Raw genomic sequence first — 25,009 nt, 5'->3', positions numbered from 1 at the left:
GTGTCCCAAGAATGCCATACTCCTTAACCAAAATTCACACTTCTTGAATTTGGCATAGAGTTTATTCTCCCTTAAGGTTTGCAGTGTAATACGAAGATGTTCTTTGTGATCCTCTTCACTAGGTAAGTATACGAGGATATCATCAATAAAAACCACCACGAACCTATCAAGAAACTGTTTGAACACTCGGTTCATGAGGTCCATAAATGCTGCAGGGGCATTTGTCAAGCCGAACGGCATTACTAAAAATTCGTAGTGCCCATATCTTGTTCGGAAAGCCGTCTTCGGAATATCTTCTGCCTTGACCTTCAACTGGTGATAGCCCGACCGCAGATCTAGTTTGGAGAAAACAGTAGCTCCTTTAAGTTGATCGAACAAGTCATCTATCCTTGGAAGAGGATACTTGTTCTTGATTGTGATCTTGTTGAGTTCTCTGTAATCTATACACAGTCTCATGCTTCCATTCTTCTTCTTGACAAATAAGACTGGGGCTCCCCACGGGGATGCACTCGGTCTAATTTGCTTCTTGTCCAGCAACTCTTGCAGTTGCTCTTTCAATTCCTTGAGTTCCGTTGGTGCCATTCGGTAAGGAGCTTTCGAAATCGGAGCAGCACCAGGTTCTAGCTGAATTTCAAATTCAATCTCTCGGTCTGGAACCATTCCGGGCAGTTCCTCCGGAAAGACATCCGGAAACTCTCGTACAATCGGAAGGTCTTCTAGTTGGAGCTCTGGCTCTTCTTTTACCTCGCTCACCATATCTAGGTAAACTTCTTCGCGACCTTTTATCGCCTTCCATGCTTGGGAGGCCGACAAGAGGGGTTTTCGCATCTTGATCTTACCTTGGAATGTAATTTCTTCGTGGTTTGGGGTTCGAAGTTTAACATTCTTATCTCGACAGTTAACCACTGCATGGTTTCTAGACAACCAATCCATCCCAATGATAACATCAAATTCTACCATGTTGAGTTCAACCAAATCAGCATCAAAGATTTGTTCACAGACACACATCTTACATTTCCTATGTATCTTGAGTGTCTCAATTATTTTGTTAGTAGGGGTTGCTACTTTCAGTGGTTCAGTTAGTTTCTCATGGACAAGCCATATCTTCTTAGTAAATCACTTAGATATAAACGAATGAGTGGCACCACAATCAAATAAAACATATGAAGGCTTAGTATTGATTAAAATTGTACCTGCACGACTTCATTCGCGTCATCAGCCTCTTCTTGTGTGATAGCAAACACACGGGCGTTGGGCTTTGTCTCTTTAGGTTGGTCCTGTGTAGCACTACCATTCGGCCCGGTCCTTGGCTTCATAGGATCAGGACAATCAGACATTCGGTGTCCCAATTTGCCACAGTTAAAACAAGCGCCAGTCTTCCGACGACACTCCCCTTCGTGTCGAAAATTGCAGGTAGGACATGGTTTGATCATTGGTCGATTAGGCACAGGGGCAGTTCCCTTGAACGATCCACCAGATTGGTTCGGGCGCTTGGGTGTTGGCCCGATAGCAGAAGATTGACCAGACAGAGGTCGTTTGTTCTTGAAGTCGTCTTCCCGACGTTTGATATCCGATTCAGCTCAGATAACTGCTCCCATCAAGTCTGCAAAGTTGGCAGGTTGAAAAACTGCTAATGCCGACTGGATTCGGCTATTCAATCCCGTTTTGAAATGGTGCAGCTTCAGTTCATCATCTCCCATAATGGTAGGGGCATAAGATCCGAGCTCATTAAACTTATAAGTGTACTCCACCACTGTCATATCTGAAGTTTGTATGAGATTTTCAAATTCACTTAGCTTCTGAATTCGAACCTCAGCTGGAAAATACTGCTTCAGGAACGCAGTGCGAAACTGTTGCCATGTGATTGCTCCAACAGCTAACATAGCAGGCGAGACAGCTTCCCACCATTTCCTTGATTTATCCTCCAGAAAAGGAATTGTTACCTCCACTTTAAGTGCTTCAGGGAATTCAAGTAAACGCAATTGGTCCTCCATTTTCTTCATCCAATTTCTTCCCACTTCTGGGTCAGCATCTCCCTTAAACATTTCAGTTCGGTTCTTACGGAGCGATTCATAATGGAATTTGACTCCATTCTGAGAAGGTGGGGGAGGTGGCGGATTGCCGTTGACATTGGTATTTCCCATCCCTTGGAGGGTCGTTGCTACTATTGCTGCGATAGCAGCAAGGTCTTCTCGGCTCAGATTGATTCCTGGAGGTGGATTCGCATTATCCCCACGATTGTTGTTGCGTGTTCTTCGGAGTTCTCCGGCCATTTCCTACAGTAAGGGAGTTCTAATAATTTGTCAAAACATGATACTTAAAAAAAAAAAATAGCAGAATAAAATGAATCAATAAATAATCCCAAGAATAAAAGTTATTTTATTGATTCTCAAAATGTCATGAAGATAAATGAAGCAAAACAAACCAAGTCTCAAAACATCAAGGTATCTTGCTGAATCAAACAAAAACAATGCTGAATAAAATGACTAAGCTAGATGAAAGCCTAATCTATAATCTCTCCATCGCCCATGGCTTCATTTTCCGCAGGAACAATTTCGGGGTTCTCTTCTGCCACCATGTCTACTTGTTGTAGGTGATTGATATGCTCGAGCAGGGCTGCGTTAAATTCATCACGAGCTTGCACAGAGTTTTGCAATACTTGCACTTGGTGTTGGAGTTCTAACGTTTCCATCATTCTTTGGTTGCTTAGGTCTTCCAGTAAAGTGATGGTAGCTAGGGACGACTCCAACTTCTTTTTCGTCTCCTCATGTTCCTTCTCTTCCTTATCAAGATAATATGCGAGTCTTTCGACGTCGGCTTCGAGGTGGTCCCGATGCTCCTCCATCTCACTCTTGTTCGCCTTTAGCTTCTTCATGTCTTCTATCATCTCCTCCTTCTCGTATTGCTCCACATATAGTGAAGTCCTCAATGACTCGATAACTTGCTCCTTGCTTCGAACAACGTTTTTGCGAGCCGTGACTTTGGTGCGAGCGATCTTCCTAGAATAAAGAGGAATGGGTTCAAGTTAGAATTCAAATTGATGAAATTTCAGGCAGAATTTATATAGAACAAGATTTTCGGGCAATATTTCCAAAAATGGAAAATTTTTAGATTTCTTTATGGGAAGAAACTACAAGTCGAGGGTGTCATGGGACAATTCGCGAAATTGGATTTCGAATTTTCTAGGTGAAGTTATAAGCGTCCGAAAACTTTCCTAAAACGGCAAAAACGCGATTTCGGAGGCTTAAACGATTGAATTCGGGCTAAAAGCGTCATTAGTCATAAAAAATATGAGTTTAACTCAAAAGATCGTTTCGGGTAAGGATACGTAGGGCTTTGGTCAAAATTTGACAACGTCAAATTTTTCGGTACGGAATCCCATCCGGATTTATGAACCTGGCGGCTCTGATATCACTAAAATGTCACGCCCTGAGACCGAGACGTGCCACCGGCGTTGTTTCAAATTCATACAAATTATAAAACAACCAGCCTCGTAGTACAGTATAAACCAAACCAGTCTATTATCATAAATAAACTTCAAAACATTGTCTTACAACTTGATAAATCCAAAATAACAAAACCAATGCGGAAGCGTCTAAAAACTTAATAACAAAATATTAATGCAAAAATCCCAATAATAAAAATAACGAAATTTAGTCTTAATATTCCTCTATCACCATCCCCAAAACATGTCTTGTTCACGATCCTCTAAATCGTCCTCTTCATCATCTGGAAGGGAAAAAGTAAGGGGTGAGTGTTTTGGAAAACACTCAGCAAGTGGGGGTCGATCGATCATACCAAAATATATACATATATATATATATGTTTATTTCAAAAACTCACGAATTAATTTAAATCATAAACATTTCATATCATGTCTCAACATAGCATAGCATAGCATAAATAACATCATAACATATTTGACATGACATAACATAATCTTTGACAAGACACTGAAATTCCTCTCATTATTCGTGGCTAACTGATCAGTCCCCTATATGTAATCCCTCTAAGGGGTAAGGTCATAGAACGGTTATTATACCCACCGTATCAGGGCCATAACATAACATGGTTCGGAAATTCCCTTTCCACTTCTAATTCGATTCATAACAGTGTCAAAACATTTTTTTCAGCAAAGCATTATCATGAACAATATTAAATAGCAAAATTTCAACGATTAACATGAGCGATCGAATTTTAAATCATACATATAATTTTAAAGCATAAGCCCACTTACCGTCACACGTGCGAAATCGAATAACTTGAATTGGCGAGGCTTGAACCCAAAACTGGGAAATCACAATTCGAAAAGTTCAGACTTGAAAGTCTCGAAAGGTTAGGAAAATTCTTTGGACTATCTCTTGAGCACTCTCTTTCCAATTCCTAGACCACCACTTCGAAGCTAAGGGAAAAATATACATATTAAAACTCTAAATTGCTAGTCTTGATTTTTGAAATTAATAAAATAGAGTGGACCCACCTTCAAAATAAAAGATGCAAGAATTCTGCACACTCCAACCCACTTGCAGCTTTGTACTAACGTGAATAAGGGAAAAGAAGTGGACAGGCTTCAACTTTGCAGCATGGTTCAGAACTCGAGGCTGTGAGGATTTTTGGAGGTGTGTTGCCGAAGAATTTGCACGAGAGTGATAGTGGTGAAGGGAGGCGGTTCTTGTACTTAAATAGGAGGCCAATAATCGGCCAAAAAGGAGGAAGAAAATCTCCTTGATTTAAATTTCTGAAATTACCTTGATTTGTGTCCAAATTATCGATCATCAGATCTTGAAAAAAAAGGTAATATTATACTCTGCATAATTTGAGAGACCCTTCCATATTGATGCATACTTGCAGGCCAAGTTTCGGGTGTTCACAATGTATCTTTGTCTTCATTTGATCTTATACATTGCGATATTTGGAGTTCGTTTCATGTTTCTACATATAATGGATATCGATATTTCCTGATGTTAGTTGATGATTGCACACGGTTCACTTGGGTATTTCTTCTCTATCACAAGTAAAAAACAACTAATGTAATGTCTAGATTTTATACAATGGTTGAAACACAATTCGATAAGAAAATCAAAGCACTTCGTACAGACAATGCGAAGGAACTCGCTTTTATGGATTTATGTCAATCTAAGGGAATTTTTTATCAATTTTCTTGTATCCAAACACCTCAGCGAAATTCAGTGGTTGAACGGAGGCATCAACACTTACTTAATGTCGCCCGCGCCTTATTATTTGAATCACGAATTCATATTCAGTTTTGGGGCGAGTGCGTCAACACTTACTTAATGTCGGCCCCGATGTAATGGCTAGAGGACACAGGTTTCCTTGCCAGTAAACCAATGAATTCACCTATGGACTCTCGCTCGCATCTTACTCATGATGATTGAGAACTACTAGAAGATATTTCTCAGTATCGTCGTCTTATTGTTAAACTTCTTTATCTCTCGCTTTCTCGGCCTGACATCATGTATGCTATACACAAGCTTAGTCAGTTTGTTTCGAAGCCTCGAACGCCACATTTACGGGCTGTTCAGCATTTGTTGCGTTATATTAAGGCAGTACCTGGACAGGGTATATTTTTTCCTACATCGTCGTCTCTTGCACTTTGAGCTTTTTCCGAAGCAGATTTGGCCTCTTTTCCCGAAACCAGGAAATCAATTACTGGATTTTGCATTTTATAATTATCGTTTTCTGATGTACCGATGCTACAAAATTTGTTCTTGGAAATTTGGGGCAGCAACCAGATTCCTTGTGCATTCGGAAAGGTTTCGGAAGATCTGCCGCCTCATCTCAAGTGCGTGTATTTCATGTATTCAGCCAACTTCTCTGAGGTGAATTGAAAGAAAGAAATCTCTCTCACTTACTTAATTCCTAGTAATAAAATTAAGTAATATTCAATTTAATCTTGCATATATCTCAGAGATTTGAAACAGGTGAAATTAGCAATCTCAGCAACCTCAGACGATTGGCTTTGTTTTTATAACATTACAAAAAGCTCGATCTGCTACAACTTGCTACAATCATCCTAGACGCGTGCCCCCTCCTCCGAAAGTTCCATTTATCATTGGTATTTTAATCACATTACACCTTACCTTGCTCATTAATTCATTCATGGCTCGTGATATTTTCAATGGTTGTAGGATGAATCGTTGGCATCCAGAGAAAAGCAAGCGGCGGAGAATAGAGTGGTCAGGCTTCATACGCAGTTGAAGGAATTGGAATTCAGCGGATTTAATGAAATGAAGAACGAGTGAGATTTTATTTTATACATGCTTGAAAACGTGGTCTCCCTCCAACGATTCTCAATCTTCACGCGTTTTAAATCCTACGATTTAGATCATGGACGTTGGTTTCACACAGACGCTGATCCAAGGTATGGCCAGAAAAAACAAGGAATTATCCGCACCTGTTTGCGAGGACATGCAATTTCTAACAATCTTGACATAATTATTCTTTGACTAATTTAAAATTCAACGTAAGCCTTCTTTTGCCATTTTCTTGCTTTATATTCCATCATGCTTTTTTTGTCATAATTAAATTTAATGTTGATTATTCATTTTATTTAAGTTTTTTTCCATGTTGTCTTCTTTTTTTGTTTATATTATCATTGTTCAAGCGTCATGTCTTCCTATTTTTTATTTCTTCCTTATTTTAAGAGTCATTTGGTCCTTCCACAGTTTTCACCACCAATGACAACATATCAGTTTTTTTCTACAAATAATTTTTTTTAAAAAAAGATTTGAATAGGAACTTGCGTAGTGCCTTGATGTGTTATAGAAAATAGTTCTTTATTTCATATAATTTTTCTTGAACTTTTATAATCAAGATTATATGTGTTACAAGCATAAAATATAGATCTAAAATTAATATATTTCAAAATATTAATATTTAAGTGTCGAACTAAATGTATTGTATCATTATTTAAGAACTATGCAGAAACTAAAATATAAATCATAATTAAGATCTAAAATTTAAGATACTAACTGATATAGAATTGTGATGAAAATTTTAAGAAACAAATAGTGTAAGTCCAAAAGACTAAGTATGTGTTTGGATACAATAATTGTCTCTGTTGGTAGAGTGATCGAATAATGACACTTGGGTACTTGATGTACGGTTTAAAATATTTGAGTTGCACTATTACCACCAGATGTAACTTTTGGTAATTAAGCGGCAAACGCTTGGTCGTACAATTATTATTAGAGCCAAGGTCATGATTCGATTGTCATTGACTGCAAATTGTTAGGGTGCAATAATTATCCCTGCTGGCAGAGCAATCGAATCATGACGTTTGAGCTGCTGTACGGTTTAAAAGATTTGAGTTCCACCATTTACCATCAATTATAGCTTTTGGTAAAGTGGCAAGCGCTCGGTCCTACAGTATAAAAATTGTGAATAACATTTTCCTAATTAATTAGAATATTTTCAATATATGTGCTTAATTAATTAGAAAATTTTCATAATAGTATGTTGATAATTATTTTTCTGTATGAGTTAATGATTGCCTTACGAGCATTTTTTATTCCTACCTTAAGTTCTAATGATAATGTCTTGTAAGTTAAATACCAAATTAAACAAATTATCAAAATAAAAACTAATAATGTTAGTTTTCTAATATAATAAATATGAAACTCATATTCGATGAGTTTGACAAGAAGTCGCGTATAACAAAATATAATTTTAATGAAAAATTGCTCGATCTTAGAAGAAAACACGTGCATTGCACGTGGACGTAGTTCTATTTGAATCAAAATTAGATAATTCGGATAAAATTAAAAATAACAAGTATATATTTTTTAATTCATATTAATCACTCGTGCATCACTACAAGAAAGTATATATATATATTACACACTATTTTTCAATTAATCTTATAAGATAATATATAGATACTTAAAAAAAATTCATATATATGAGTAACAATTGTGAATTAACTTAAATATTTTTATTTTTTACACACTATTTTTCTTTTAATATATTATCTAAATCAATTATATATTATTTACTATTATAAATATGAGTTCTAATTATAAGTAATGTATATACCTTTGTTTTACTCTCTATTTGAGTTCTAATTATGAATTTACTTAAATATTCTTGTTTATTATACAATTTTTTCTATAAATTTTTTAAAAATAATATATGTATATTTAAATAAAAAAATTGTATAATGTACTACGTACCAATATTTTTATGTTTTTTACACATTTTTTTATCTACTAATATTACAAGATAATACATGGATACTTAAAATAAGTAGAAGTGTTGAATCCTGACTTTTGGTGATAACAAAACAATACCTTGTTTTTTTAGAACGGCCGCCATTTACTTGTATACACGAGTAATCTACCGACGTCAAGATATCAGCTGACCAAGAAATATCAGCTGGATTAGCAGTATCAGCTGATCAAAGCATGTCAACCATTACTTGTCAACCGAGCAAGACATATCTACCGGCTAAGATATCTACTGAACTTCAAAGGTGGTAAGCTACACGCTACATTTAGAAGTCACAGATTCCCAGTTCTGGGAAAGTTGACAAGACAACTTAAATGCAATGGATGAAGCATTTTAGGAGCCATCTGATAAAGTGAAAAAACCATAAATAACATTTAATGTGAGCGATACATTGAATAAACAATTAAAGGCGTTCCCAGTACAAGATATTTAGAAGATATTATCACTACCTACTTACCAGAGATTGACAACTGACATCAATAGACGCTTTCCTACCGTTGACAGAAGAGAAATACGTTGGAGAAAATTGAAATAAATATCAGAGCCTCTCTACAAAGAAAAACGACGCTTAGAAAAAATTTTCATACTTGAGCTCTTGAATCTGCATTGAATACTCGACCGCTCATTCAACCCTTAGCTAAAAAGAATATCCAATCTATAAGGAGATCTTTTCAAGAGTTACTCTAATCCTGCTGTTGTTTGAAGAACACTATCTGCTACTAGGATTTGAGAGTCTAAGTCCTCAAGAAACTTAGACATCTATCATTACCAACTGAAGAAAAGTTTGATAAGAGCTTTAAATCTGTTCACTGTGAATCTAGGAGTTCCATCTTAGGCATTTGATAAGTCCTAACTTGGATTGGGTGTATTGCAAGACGTTTTAATAACCAAAGTCTTCTAGTGAATCCTTCCGAGGTGAAAGAAGGGGTGACGTAGGAGATTGATCTCCAAACATCCAGAAACATATTTGTGTTTATTTACGTTACTGCATTAATTTACTCCATTATTATCATGTAGTATATTAAGAGCTGTTTCCGCACTACCATAAGTAGCTCTTATACTTCTAGCAAGCTAACAGAAAATCGGTTGAGTAAACTAACATTTTCTCAACTACATTGCAATAGAATTAAAGATTTTCATAAGTGTGTATTCACCCCCCCCCCCCCTCTACACACACATTCGATCCCCAACAAGTGGTATCAAAGAGGGTTTTTCTATTAGCTACTGATATTCATCATGACTTATCTAAATAAAATTCCTATGTTCCCTGAAGAAGATTATAATGACTGGAAAATCCGTATACAGGCATACCTTTCTGCTCGAGATGATGACATGTGGTACGTCATCACTGATGGACACATGAAGATTCTAAAAATCAACACTGCTGCATGCATTTCAGGAGGCGAACTGCAGATGGTTGAAAAGCTCAGAGAAGAATGGACTAATGAAGACAAGAAGAAAGAAAATCTTGATAAAGTGGCCAAGGACATACTGTACAAAACACTGGATAAAAACATGTTCATCAAGATCAAGACATACTCAATTGCCAAAGAGATTTGGGAATACTTACTCAACTATGCGAAGGAAATTATCAAAACAAGTAAAACAAACTCACTGTAGCCATTCAAATTTTTGACAATGCCAAAATGAAATCAGGAGAAACCATGGCTGAGTTTGATGAATTTTCAATAACAGTCATCCCTCCCTTTTTAGGCACTACTTTAATTGGACTCACCCATTCACTATCAGATATAAGATAGATAATACGTGTATCAAGGAGTTTTATCATCTCCTTTTTAACTACCTCTTGCATAGCCGGGTTGAGTCGCCTCTGTGGTTGAGTAGATGTCTTATGCTCCGCTTCCATCAATATTTTGTGCATGCACATGGTTGGACTAATCCCCTTAATATCAGCCAAGCTCCATCCTATGGCTCTTATGTGTTCTCTAATCACCCGCAAAAAGTTTTCCTCCTCACAACCTGTCAAAGAAGATGAACAGATTACTGGCAGTTTATCATTCTTTAATAAATACAAATATTTCAAATGAGAAGGGAGCAGTTTAAGTTCAAGAGTGGGGGCTCCTCGGTGGAAGTCTTCAGTGGTTTTGGAGTATGGTCAAGCTCCCCCCATCTTAGTATTGATGAGTCTGTCAAAGGGCAGACTCCAATCCAGATATCGTGCCACTTCATGAACTTCCTTTCTGACATGCTCCTCATCAATTTTTCCTGTCAAACATATTTCTAAAGGATCTACAAACAACTGTTCCTGCAGAAAACACTCAACCAAATCATCAGTAATATCAATTCTGAAACAATCAGAATTGTCTGCAGGATATCTAATTCCATGAAAAACATTAAATATCACTTTCTCATCATTAATACACAATATCAACTCTCCCTTATGCACATCAATCAATGCATTTCCAGTGGCTAAAAACGGTCTACCCAAAATAAGAGGTATCTCACTATCCTCTTCCATATCAAGCATAACAAAGTCCACCGGAAATATAAATTTATCTACCTTAACCAGCACATCTTCCACAATCCCCCTTGGATATTTAATGGATCTATCAGCTTATTGCAGGGAGATAGTGGTTGTCTTAACCTCACCAATTCCTAGCTTTTCAAAACATGAATAAGGCATAATATTAATGCTTGCACCTAAGTCACATAGAGCCTTGTTAAAAAATGAATTGCCAATGGTGCATGGAATTGAAAAGCTACCGGGATCCTTAAGTTTCGGAGGGAGTTTATTTTGTAAAATGGCAGAACATTCATCCGATAACTTCACAGTTTCAAAATCCACCTATTTTCTTTTGTTAGACAAAATCTCTTTTAAAAATTTTGCATAACTTGGCATTTGAGCCAAAGCATCTGCAAATAGAATATTGATATGAAGCTTTTTGAATATCTCTAGAAATTTTTCAAATTGATTATCCAATTGCAGTTGCTTTGCTCTTTGAGGGAAGGTGAGTTTACTCAAATCAATATGATCATTAATCATGGGGTTAGAAGAATTACCTTTCTTGCCCGTAGGCGTCAAGTCTGCCTGCTAGGGTGCTTCCCCTAACCCTTGTTCCTTGAGTGACTCACTTGCTTCCTCATCCTCGGTACTCTTTTCTGTAGTCTCTGCTTGCGATCTAGTCACCACCAGAATAGCATTGAAATCCTTAGGATTCCTCACAGTATTGGTAGGCAGCGATCCTGCTGGCCTAGTTGACAGCTGTGTTGCTATCTGACTCATCTGTGTTTCCAACTTCTGCAACATTGCCTCCTGATTCTGTAGACGGGTCTCAGTACTATCTACATATTTCATCATGATTTGTTCAAAAGATGGCTTCTTCTCGACTGGATTTGATGTGTTGGCTATAGGATCTGCAGCTTTCCATGAGAAGTTCGGATGATTCTTCCAGCCAGGATTATAGGTATTACTATAGGGATTGTACGGCTGTCTCCCTTGGTTTCCCATAAAATTCTCCGCATCAACCTCAAATACTTGCTGTTCCTCGGGCTGTTGAACTTGCACTTGATTGGCTGGGGCTGTTTGCATAACTGCCATCTGATGAATAAGAGCGTCAATTTTTTCATTCAGTGCTATCAGTGCATCTACTTCTAGTACTCCAGCCTTTTTCTCCTTCTTAACATCTGGCCATCCAATGTTGCTTTCAGCCATATTTCCAATGATTTCCCATGCTTTTGCCGGTGTCTTCCTGAATAGGCTTCTGTTAGCAGCAGCATCCAACATGAATCGAACAGATTGATCCGCCCCATTGTAGAAGGTCTGAGTCTGCTGGCTCTAAGTAAGATTATGTTGAGGACACATCCTCAACATATTTTTGAATCGAGTCCAAGCCGTATGTAGAGATTCATATTCCTTCTGCCTGAATGATATGATGTCAGAAAATAGTTTTTCCATCTTCGTGGGAGGATAATACTTGTTCAAAAAAGTCTGAACAAGTTGGTTCCATGTAGTAATAGAACCCACAGGCAATTCATCCAGTCATTCAACAGCTTCGCCTTGTAGAGAGAAGGGGAATAACCGCAGTTGCACTGCATCAGATATTACCCCATTAACATTGAACGTGTCGCAGATCGACAGAAAAAGCTCCAGATGAGCATAGGGGTCTTCCACATATGTACCCCCAAATATTGCTTGCAGCTGAATCATCTGAGTGATTGAAGGCTTCAATTCAAAGTTATTCACCTCAACAGCAGGGCGAACAATACTAGATCCATAGCCTTCAGTGGGTGGACATGATGTTTAGAACAGTTCTGTTGTCCGCCATTTCAACTTCTGATTCAAATTCTGACTCTAATTCAAGATTGATAGATTTCTTGGCTTTTTGGATCCTGCTAAACGTGCGTTCGATCTCTAAATCAAGTGGTAATAATTCCCTAGATTGAATGATATGCATGCACAACAGAAGGTACCTGAAAATCACCAAGAAATAATATTCAGAATTTAAGAAAATAAATAATGTCTAATATCAAGCGAAATAAAAATTCTGATATCAAACAGTCCCCGGCAACGGCGCCAAAAACTTGACCGCTAAAATCGGTGTGATAAAAATCAACTGGCAAGTGTACCAGGTCAAGTTATAGATAGTGAATAAAATCAGATGTCAAACCCACAGGGACTGTATAAACATGACTACCAGAATATGATTATTCCTACTTAATCTAAACAAATTAATAAGAGTGATTTCAGGATTTTAAACTAAGAAATTAAATTATAAATAATATTCAACTCAAAACACAGCAGAAATTTTTATTTAAAATTCAATTTGGGAAAAGCTCGATCAAGGACACACGTAGGTACTGTTGGAACACGGTCGTTCTCCGGATCGAAAAAGAAAGTGATACCCGTTGCAGCGGAAGTTTTAAAATTTTATATGGAACAATTCCATATCATGGGTATCAAATTCCTACGATTAAAATTGATAACATAAAAATTAAAACAATGTAAATTTTACCTTAAAATCTCGAAGCGAGATTATGGACACCAACAGATTAAACTGCTCTTGTTGTATATCCCAAGAACTGATGAACGAACTTTTCTTCAATCAGGTCTACGAACAGAAGTTTAATCCCTCTGATAGACTGCACTAGAAAGTCTATCAGAAGTTTCTACGAAGAGAAATAACAGATTTGATCTGCTAATTCAGACTGCAAATTCGAAATTTGCAGACTGAAATTCTCGAACACAGTAGAGGAGGAGGGCGGCCGAATTCTCTAGAGAGAGAGCTCTAGGGTTTCGAATTTTTATGCCTTGATTGTGTCAATTTCTGTACTGCAATAACTTATTTATAATGTGGGCTGCTAACAGCTTAGGGCCCATTAGTCATAAGTTCAAGTCTGACAAGCAAAGCCCGCATGTTCAGAAATTAATATAAAATTCATCGTGACTCAGATTGATAAACCAATTTCACCAATGTGCACAGAAACCATTTCAGCATCTTTTAAAGTCAAGACAAATTTTCTGAATCCGAATTCAGTGGTTTCCAAAAATGTCCATCAATATGTCATTTTAGGAAATCTTACTCCCTCTACTTTTAAATAAGAAGTCCCACTTCTTTATTCACTATATTTAACTCTTTAAATTTAATTATCTCAACGGGGATTAGAAATCCATTACTTGTGTGACCCTCAATGGTTCAGGGATACAGCTAGCTGTGGGCTCACAACTCCTTGTGACTCGGAACAACAATTTCCGACTTACCCAACGAATCATGGTAAGAGAGCCTAGCAACATCGCCCCATGATTCCCTAGGTATCACTGATAGTGCCTGCAAGAACCAATAGATTTTGGTTAGCGTACAGTACGGTCCCTTCATCCATATATCCAGATCGAATCAACAACCATTGGTAAATCTAGAGTCGTTCGAGATTCGATAACTATGCAATGCATCTTAAAGATCAAATAGTGACATCGCATGTGCTACTAGGAAACCAAGTAACCTAAAACACATCATATACTCTGGCCAAAGATTCGTCACACTAATATCTCTTCAGATTGCATAGGATATCCACACTCGCAAGTGTGCGGTGAATCCTTGACAACAAAGCATCGACTCCTATATGTGTCGTAACTGTACCCAATCCCGACACCTGATGACCCTAATAGAGTCGGTAAATGAGTCAAAGCACAGTACTAGCATATAGAGTCTCAATGATGATTCAAGTAATAAGGACTAATGGTGTACAACCAAAACCGCGGACTATATCCACTCGATAAGTGATAACCACTTGGAAAGTCCGAATAGGGTAGTTCGATCATTCATCATATGAATATCCATTTGCATGCTTCGAACATCTCTATGTTCCATACCAATGAAACATGGTACTCGGCATCGCAAATGCTAGTCTCAATCTCGAGAGATCCTTATCCTTATTTGTGGATGGCTCAATTGACTAGGAACTGTTTAGAATATACAGTGAACATAAGATGTGTTTCATGATAGTGATCTCTCTATATTCACTATCTCATCTTACTTTAGTATATTCAAGGTCTTTATCAAAATAGCAATAGTATATCATTATATAATAATAATATAAAGTGAACGCCATTTAAAGAACGTATATTATATTAAACAAAGATTGTTTACAAAAAGAGACTCTCAAAGCCCTTAGCCACAAGTTGGCTAACGGGGCATCAACTCTTTCAATATCTCACTTGCCCTAAAGCCAACTAGTCATACTACGTAGTCCCATTGCTTCGCGATGTTTGTCAAATAATGGTCCTGGCAAGGGCTTAGTAAGTGGATCAGCGATATTGTCTGCAGAGGCCACTCTCTCGACAGTGATGTCCCCTCTTTCCACGATCTCCCGGAGGATGTGGTATTTCCTCAGTACGAGTTTGAATCTTTGATGAGACCTTGGTTCCTTTGCCTGAGCAATGGCACCCGTGTTGTCACAGTACACCGGGACTGGACCAACAGCTTCAGGAATAACGCCCAACTCTTGGACGAAATTCCTTATCCAAACGGCCTCTTTAGCAACAGCTGATGCCGCAATGTATTCTGCCTCAGTGGTGGAATCTGCTGTGGTGTCTTGCTTAGAACTCTTCCAAGAGACAGCACTTCCATTGAGCATGAACACAAATCCAGAGGTTGACTTCGAGTCATCCACGTCACTTTGGAAACTAGAGTCGGTATAGCCTTCCAATTTCAGATCTCTTCCTCCATAAACCATGAATACATTCTTAGTTCTTCTCAAGTACTTAAGAATATCCTTCACGGCTTTCCAATGCATTTGACCGGGATTGGCTTGATATCTGCTCGTGACACTCAGAGAAAATGCCACATCCGGTCTGGTAGATATCATCTCATACATGATACTCTCTATGGCTGACGCATATGGTATGTGTGTCATTTTCTCTATCTCTTCGTCAGTCTTGAGACACATAGACTTGGATAGAGAGACTCCATGACACATAGGTATATGTCCTCTCTTGGACTCATCCATTGAAAACCTTTTCAATATAGTGTCGATGTAGGTAACTTGAGTAAGTCCTATCATTCTCTTAGATCTATCTCTATAGATCTGTATCCCTAGAATATAGGACGCCTCACCCAAATCCTTCATCGAGAATCTACCTGACAACCATATCTTTGTTGACTGCAACATCCCTACATCATTCCCAATGAGTAAGATGTCATCAACATAAAGTACTAAGAATGTCACAGCATCCTTAACTACTTTCTTGTACACGCACGGTTCCTCCGGGTTCTTGATGAAACCAAAGTCCTTTATTGTTTCATCAAATTTCTGGTTCCAACTTCTTGATGCCTGTTTGAGACCATAGATCGATCTCTGAAGCTTACATACCTTATGCTCACTTTCCATGGATGTGAATCCCTCGGGCTGCATCATATAGATTTCTTCCTTAATGTTTCCATTAAAAAATGCAGTCTTCACATCCATTTGCCATATCTCGTAGTCATACCAAGCTGCTATGGCAATAAGGATTCTTATGGACTTGAACATTGCGACTGGTGAAAAGGTTTCATCATAGTCAACTCCTTGTCTTTGAGTATAATCTTTTTTCAACCAATCGTGCCTTGTAGGTCAGTACCTTACTATCAGGCCCAAGATTTCTCTTGTAGATCCATTTACACCCTATTGGAACTATTCCATCGGGAGGATCTACTAAAGACCAAACTTGGTTTGCATGCATCGAGTCTATTTCCGACTTCATAGCTTCAAGCCATAAGTTCGAATCAGCATCAGAAATTGCTTCCTTGAAGTTTCTCGGATCACATCCAATGTCGGGTTCACTTTGATCCCCTTCAAGAAGAAGACCATATCTAATAGGAGGCCTAGAAGTCCTCTCGGATCTTCTAGTAATAGGCGTGTCTTGTGATGATTCTTGAGGTATAGGATCGTTATTTTGTATCTCGGGTTCTTCTCGAATTTTTTCGAGTTCCATCATTTTGCCTTTCTTATCCAATAAGAACTCCTTTTCCAAGAAGGTGGCATTCCTTGAAACAAACACTTTTGTTTTAGTAGGATGATAGAAATAATATCCGATTAAATTCTTCGGATACCCTACAAAATAACATAAGGTGGATCGACTATCCAACTTATCTCCCACTGTCTGCTTCACGTAAGCAGGACATCCTCAAATCCTCAAGTACGAATACTTAGGAGCTTTGCCATTACATAACTCGTATGGTGTTTTGTCCACTGCTTTAGTGTGGACGTTGTTCAACAACAATACCGCCGTTTCAAGAGCATAGCCCCAAAACAAAGGTGGGAGCTCAGTGAAGCTCATCATAGATCAAACCATGTCCAACAAGGTTCGATTGCGACGCTTCGAAACACCATTCAGCTGAGGTGTCATAGGAGAAGTCCACTGAGAGAGAATCCCATTCTCTTTTAGATAATCCAAGAACTCGGTACTTAAGTATTCTCCACCTCGATCAGATCGAAGTGCTTTAATACTCTTACCTAGTTTGTTTTCTACTTCAGCCTTGAATTCTTTGAACTTTTCAAATGATTCAGACTTATATTTCATCAAATATAAGTACCCATACCTAGAATAATCATCAGTAAAGGTAATGAAGTAGGTGTGACCAAATTTTGTACCAATACTAAATGGTCCGCAAACATCTGTATGGATCAAATCCAATAGATTTTGACTACGCTCAGGTTTTCCTTTGAAAGGAGATTTAGTCATTTTTCCTTTCAGGCAGGACTCACAAGTAGGTAGAGAGTTAATATCAGACATATTAAACATGCCCTCTCCCACTAGCTTGTTCATCCTCCTTGAGGAAACATGACTTAGCCTAGCATGCCAAAGGTTTGCCGGGTTTTGATTATCAATTTTCCAACCAAAACCGCGGACTATATCCACTCGATAAGTGATAACCACTTGGAAAGTCCGAATAGGATAGTTCGATCATTCATCATATGAATATCCATTTGCATGCTTCGAACATCTCTATGTTTCATACCAATGAAACATGGTACTCGGCATCGCAAATTCTAGTCTCAATCTCGAGCGATCCTTATCCTTATTTGTGGACGGCTCAATTGACTATGAACTGTTTAGAATATACAGTGAACATAAGATGTGTTTCATGATAATGATCTCTCTATATTCACTATCTCATCTTACTTTAGTATATTCAAGGTTTTTATCAAAATAGCAATAGTATATCATTATATAATAATAAGATAAAGTGAACGTCATTTAAAGAACGTATATTATATTAAACAAAGATTGTTTACAAAAAGAGACTCTCAAAGCCCTTAGCCACAAGTTGGCTAACGGGGCATCAACTCTTTCAGGTACCAGACAATTCATGTAACAAGCAGTTGATTTAAGACTCAGACTTAATCTTAATACACGGAAATTTTCCTAATTTGTTCAAAGAACTATTTTTAGAACAATCAAACCTATTCAAATATTGACGGATTAATCTTTCGTAATTCTAATCAAATTTGAATGCATGAAGAACTGTGAAAATTCAGATTACACCCAAACCGCATAATGAAACCGAATTCTATTTCTGGTCAGTTTTACACTATGTTGAATATCGAAGTGATCAAAATCAAAACCTCCTCTGTCGAGTTGGAATCAATTAACATGCAAGCAAATAACTGGCCAGAAAATTCACAAGACAAATATAAATTCGATAATCAATAAAATAAAATAAAGTCTGAAAATTCTCAAATAAACAAATCAAGTTTTCTACATAAATTTTCTGGCCCAATCACATGGCCTTGATTGAAGAAAAACTACTACTCAATAATAAACATAATTAATCAAACAAAGTCTAAAACCATAAACTAGAAAATACGAGAATAGAAGAAAAACTGGATAAGTGTTCAAGAGCAGCCGCCTTCAGCCTTCGTGCGCAACAATCAGAAGACAAAAAGTCCCCAAAAAGATCATAAAACTTCTATATAAATAGTCCGCGCCAATTAGAATCCTTCTCAACCTAGAAATTCTCGAACACATGAAGCTCCCGAACACGCACGCATGCCTGGAAGGGATCTCGCGCGCGTGCAGTGCAATAAAACAGTGTCTCGATCAACATCTCGTGCGCACGCGAGACATGAGCTCGCTCGTGCATGGCCTTCCTTCGAGTCTCTGGAATTTCCTTTTGCACGCGCGCAAGGAAGAAGCTCGCACACGTGCGTCTTGATTCTCATGTTTCTGGAACTTTGTATGGCGCACGCGCGAATCTTTATCACAGTTGGTTCCTAAAAGCTCCATTATCCTACAAAATTCAACCAGGAGAGTAGAATACATGCATATAAAATAAAATACCAATAAAACACACGAAATAAAATAAATGCATGCGAAATAAATATAAAAATGACACAAAATAATATATACACAACACACTTATCAGGCTCAAACAAGGTACTAAGGATAATTAAAACAGTGGGTAGCTTGAAAGGCACAAACAATTTTCAGAAAAATTTCCTAAAACATTCCTAAGTCACATTTTACCTGTATCTCGCCTCGAAGGGTGTCCGAACTAGTTCTAAAAAAATCTCAATTCACAATTAAATCCCATGAATTTCAACCAGTGCAGAAACAACAATCATCAACAGTAAACGATGATTTCTCAACAAAATTTCTCAACATGTACCTAATGTACTCATATAACTTCGTGAAAGCTCAATAGGGCAACTAGGGATAAAATTAATTCAATGAAAATTAGGCCCAAAGATCAAAAAAATGTCTCAATCATATCCATGTTTGCATGTTTTAAACTCAAACTCAAGCATAAATCATAGAGTATATAAGAATTTATTCATCTACTTGGTTTCACTAGATCAAAATTGCTCAGATAGGTCGACAATCATGGACTTCAGTTACCGAACAAAAATATTTTCATCATTGGCCATCATTCCAGTTCTTTCTTGATTTCTTGGACATACGACACTCACTTAAAATTCAACAAAAACAACTTAAAAACAATCACACCAACAACAAAACCATAAATCATAAATTACAACAAACAAAAATAGCAAAACATCAAAAATTAAACTCTCAAATTTTTGAAGCACCCCCCAAACTAAGGTACAATCATTTCCTTAATGATATGACAAGAAAGATGCACGGACATGTACCTAAAACGACGATCGTTAGTGGTCGCCGCCATCATTGTCCTCGGCAGTAGGAGCAAGATCCGAGAAGTCAGTAGTGGGTGGCCACTGTGGATAAAGAGGGAAAGGATGGGCCGAGCTTGCAGCATGTGGAAACTGGTGGCTCAAGGCATCCGTAAATCCCATCATGTAATTCATAAAAATTCCAGATGTATGCAGAAACTCCCGAAACTCGTGTCGGTGCTGGCGTAGATCCTCCTTGAGGTAAGAGACATGATTTGTAGTAACCCGTATCCAGAATTAACGATTTATGAGTAATTAATAATACGATCATGTTTAGATGTAATAAAACATGATTAAGGGAGTCCCAGATGAATTAACAGAGTTCGAAAATGGATTCAGAACGCTCAAAAATGGTTCGAGGGTCGTCGAGTTTGGAGGCTCCGAAGTCAGGGTTCGGAAGGTCCGAAGTCAGGGTTCGGACGATCCGAAGAGTGGTTCGGACGCTCCGAACGTGCTGCCGACAGTCGTCATGGATGACCTCATTGTGCTGACGTAAGAAATGACGTACTATTGAGTTCGGACGACCCGAAGTCGAGATCGGATGGTCCGATTGTGTTCGGACGCTCCGAAGTCCAGTTTGGACGATTCGAACTCCGTCTATAAATAGGAGGGCCGAGATTCAGATTTAGACTCACTAATCACCTCTTCTCTCTAGATTCCTTAGCCTTCTTGTAATACCCGAAAAATCCATAAATCTATTCATGATTTATTAAAAGAATTTTAAATGAGTTTTAAGTTATTTTATTTTATTTTATTTAATCAAGATTTAATACTTATTCTTAATTAAATGATTTCATGTGTTATGTTAAATGATTTTAATTGTTTTATGCACTTTAATTATGAAGTGTAGAGTTATGATTTAAATTATTTGATTTTAGGTATATATCTAATACATATTTATGCCTTACAAGATATTTAAATGTTTTCACGTTTGAATTAATTTTGGACAGAAGGAACGAGACTAACCTATGCACGAGATCATAAGAAATATTCTTACGAGTATTTTGAGTATAATATTGCCATAATTTTATTTTTAACCTCGAGAAGAGAATATCTCAATAATCCGATTTTAGGCGTGTTGAACTGACTACGTTTTATGTATCCAACACCACACATGTCGTATTAATTCCTATCATTTCCATCTATCTACCCTCTACCCCACCCCATTACTCTCTACCTCACGTAATTCCCCCCCTTCCTCTATCATTTTCCTCATCTTCTTCTTTGGAGTCTTTCTCCTGCGGTTCTTCATCTTCCAAGGTAATCCAAGCTTCCAAGTCCACTCGTGCCAAGGCTAGCTCGTTGCCAAGAATCCGGATAAACTCCATATACGGTTAAGGCAAGTTTTTCAACAAGTATTTTAAGGTTTTGAAACCCATTCAAGATTATAATTATTTTAATATGAAAATGTATGTTTATGTGCATGTTTTAATGGTTTATGATTTTGAAGAAGCATGAAATTACGAGTATCAAGTTATGAAGTTTTGAAATTGTGAAGCGTGGTCGTTCTTGACAAGTTTTTGATAGATGTGTAGAAAATAATGATTCTTTTGAAGATTATGATGTTATTGGAAGTTTTAAAGGTGAGATTATGATGTTATTGAAAGTTTTAAAGGTGAGAAATTGATGTTTAATTGAAAGAAAATGAATTTTTGAGATTTTGAAGAAGTTGAGAAATTTTGATAGTATTTACGGTTTAAAAGTTTTGAAGCAAAATCATTTAATATTTTAGTGTTTTGAAGTTAGTTAATCCATTTTCAATTACAAGAAAATGAGTTTTGATGATTTATGAAGTTAGGATTTTGGGTAAAAGAAGTATATGTTTGAAGTTAAAGTGTTGAAGTTGTGTCCGGTGACACCGGAATACCGATACTTGTTATGATTTTGAGGATAAAAATTAGTGTAGTGATCCAAATGATATGAGGCTAATTCTATTTGGAAAATAACTTATATATCTACAACTTTTGTGTTTTGAGTTTTATCAAAATCAGTCTGGAAGATTGGCCAAAATCGCTCCGAAGTGTGTCAAATGTTTTGAATTTCCGGCAGTAACACATCTCGGGGGAATCAGTATAACTTTTTACTGAAAAATCTTTTTTAGGTGAGGTTTTCGGCATTCGAAAGCCAAGATCAAGATCTACAGCTTTCATGTTTACCACGTTTTCAGATTCTGATTTAGGAATAGAGTTTTGGAGCGAGCAAAATGAACTAGTTGCGCAGGTCAGGCGCGCCCGCGCCTAGAAGTTGAGCTGGCGCCCCTTTCATTCGAAATTTATGATTTTAATATTTTATTTTAGGGTCCTAAATTCATGGTTATGATCTTTTAAGGCTTCTAAAATATATTTAAGAGTTTCTATGCAAAAAGTTTAAAGTTTTAAGTCAAGAACGACAAGAACGACTTACGTGGATTGATTACGCTATGTGATGCATGTAAATGTCTAAGTTTCTTCCATGAAACCTATGTTCAATATGAAAGTATGATTTTTATCATTTATTACATGCACGAAGTTATCGAGTAAAGTTTTATGTTCATGAAACAAAAGTTAAGATGGAAATTATGATGTTTCAATGATGCTTCAGGATGGATGAAATGATATGTTGATGAAATGAAAATGATGAAGCATGAATGAATAATGCTATGTTGAATTATGAAGATATAATATGTTGATGCATGAAAATATTTTGATGTCTTATGTGTTTTTGTGGTGGCAATACGGGAACGGTGCTCCGGTTTGGGCTCCGGAGTAGCCCTCCCAAATACGGCTCAATGTACGGGTTAGGTCCTCCGGGATGAGCTCTGGAGAAGCCTCCGAAAAGGAATGAACGAATGTTATGAGGCTTAGTGTCATATGCTTGTTGATCAACAGGAAAAAAAGATGAATGTGCCCATTATGAAGGTTGCCACAATTTCACATAATTCATCACCCCAAAGTGATAAGTTTTTATGTTATGTTCATGGTTTATGTTCATGAATAATTGTATGCTCAAATTGCATGATTTACATTAGATGTTATGTGTAAACGTTCATTTAAGAATGAAATGGTAAAGTTTTGAGAATATGCATGAGGTATATGATAAGTGTATTTAGTATGCATTATTTTATAGCATTTTGTGTTTAGTTTGCATGCATTTAAGTTATTTTTCGTTAGTTTTATTAGTGTTTTATGTTATGTGTTTGCAATAGACTCACCTGGTTGAATTTTGTAGGAAATTAATCAAAATTTGGGATTTCTGTGCGTTAAAGCCACGCGCGCGCGATCCTCTTTCTCGCGCGTGCGCAAAAGGGATGACCAGAGAGCTTACAGGGAAGCCGCGCGCGCGCGAGCTCCTTCGCACGCGCGCGCGAGTTGATTGAGAATTCGCTGTTTTTTAACACTACGCGCGCGCGAGACGTCCTAGGGGCGCGCGCGCGTGTCCGCATGACCTAAATTTCGAGATTTTTAGTTTGAATTGGATTCCAATTGGCGCGGCCCTATAAAAAGAATTTTTATGCTCTTTTTCCGGACTTTTGGATCTTTTGGGGAGCACAGGCGGCGGCTAGGAGCGAGTTCTTCAGATTTTCTGCTATTCTAGTATTTTTATTTTATGTTTTTAATTTGGATTATTGAATTATGTTTATTAGTGAGTAGTTTCTTTATTTCGATCAAGGCCACGTGTTTGGGCCAGACAGTTTATGTAAAAACTTGATTTATTTATTTGAGATTTTCAGACTTAATTGAGTTTATTGATTATCAGATTTATCTTTGCCTTACAAATTTCTTGGCCAGTTATTTGTTTGCTTGTTAATCGATTCCAATTTGTACAGAGGAGGTTTCGAATTCGATCACTTTGGTTTTCAACATAGTGTAAAACTGACTAGAAATAGAATTCGGTTTCATTATGCGGTTTAGGTGTTTACTGAATTTTCACAGTGTTTATGCATTTGGATTTGATTAGAATTATGAAATATTAATCCGTCAAATTTGAATAGGTTTGATTGTTCTAGAAATAGTCTTCGAACAATTTAGGAAAATTCCCGTAAATTATGATTAAGTCTGATATCTTAGATAGATTGTTTGTTGTGTGAATTGTCTGGTACCTACGTGTGTCCTTGATCGAAGTTTTTCCCAAATTTTAAGTAATCCAAAATATTCCAGCTTTATTTTAATTAATTTGAGTTTTATTGCAATTTTAGTTATTAGTTTAAAAACCTGAAATCGCTCTTTTTAATTAGCCTAGATTAAGTAGAAATAAATATATTTTGGTAATCATATTTTTACAGTCCCTGTGGGTTCGACATATGGACCGTTGTCCACTTTATTATAATTTGACCTGGTTCGCTTGCCAGTAGAATTTTATTCATACCGAAATAGCGGTTAAGTTTTTGGCGCCGTTGCCAGGGACTGTCTTTGATATCAAAATTTTTATTTCGCTTGAGATTAGACATTACTTATCTTCTGAATTTCTGATTATAATTTTTTGGCGATTCTCAGGTACCCTTTGTTGTGCATGCGTAACACTCGATCGAGGGTACTACTACCACTTGATTTGGAAATCGAGCGCACGCTTAGCAGGATCCGAAAAGCCAAGAAATCTATCAATCTAGAAGTAGAGTCAGAATCTGAATCTGAAGTAGAGATGGCAGATAATCGCACTGTATGGGATATCATCCGTCCGCCAACTGAAGGTTATGGATCTAGTATAGTTCGCCCCGCTGTTGAGGCAAACAATTTCGAGCTGAAGCCCTCTACTATTCAGCTGATTCAATTGCAAGCTAGATTCGGGGGCTCATCTGTAGAAGACCCCTACGCTCATCTGGAGCATTTTCTGTCGATCTGCGACACGTTCAAAGTGAATGGGGTAACATCTGATGCAGTATGACTGCGGTTATTCCCATTCTCTCTACAAGGAGAAGCTGCTGAATGGCTAGATGATCTGCCTGCTGGGTCTATTACTACATGGAATCAACTTGTTCAGACCTTTCTGAATAAATATTTTCCTCCCACAAAAATGGCGAAACTGTTCTCTGATATCATCTCATTCAGGCAGAAGGAAGCTGAATCTTTAAATGCTGCTTGGACTCGATTCAAAAAGATGTTGAGGATGTGCCCTCAACATAATCTCACTCAGAGCCAACAGACTCAGACTTTTGCAA

The 25,009-nt window shown here is 37.3% G+C and overlaps 1 long non-coding RNA gene across 1 annotated transcript in view; it reads right to left on the bottom strand.

The window, feature by feature from the left end:
- Window positions 1-18,480: 18,480 nt before the first annotated feature.
- LOC140886182 (uncharacterized) overlaps window positions 18,481-25,009 on the bottom strand; it is a 43,649-nt gene continuing 37,120 nt past the window's right edge. The window contains exon 4 of the long non-coding RNA XR_012151460.1: window positions 18,481-18,974. This is a non-coding gene — a long non-coding RNA (uncharacterized lncRNA). The remainder of the gene's footprint in view (window positions 18,975-25,009) is intronic.

The sequence above is a fragment of the Henckelia pumila genome, chromosome 3, assembly GCF_033568475.1.
Source record: "Henckelia pumila isolate YLH828 chromosome 3, ASM3356847v2, whole genome shotgun sequence".
In the NCBI taxonomy this organism is placed as follows: domain Eukaryota; kingdom Viridiplantae; phylum Streptophyta; class Magnoliopsida; order Lamiales; family Gesneriaceae; genus Henckelia; species Henckelia pumila.
The sequence above is the reverse complement of the archived record's forward strand: the minus strand, read 5'-3'. Positions and strand labels throughout refer to the sequence as shown.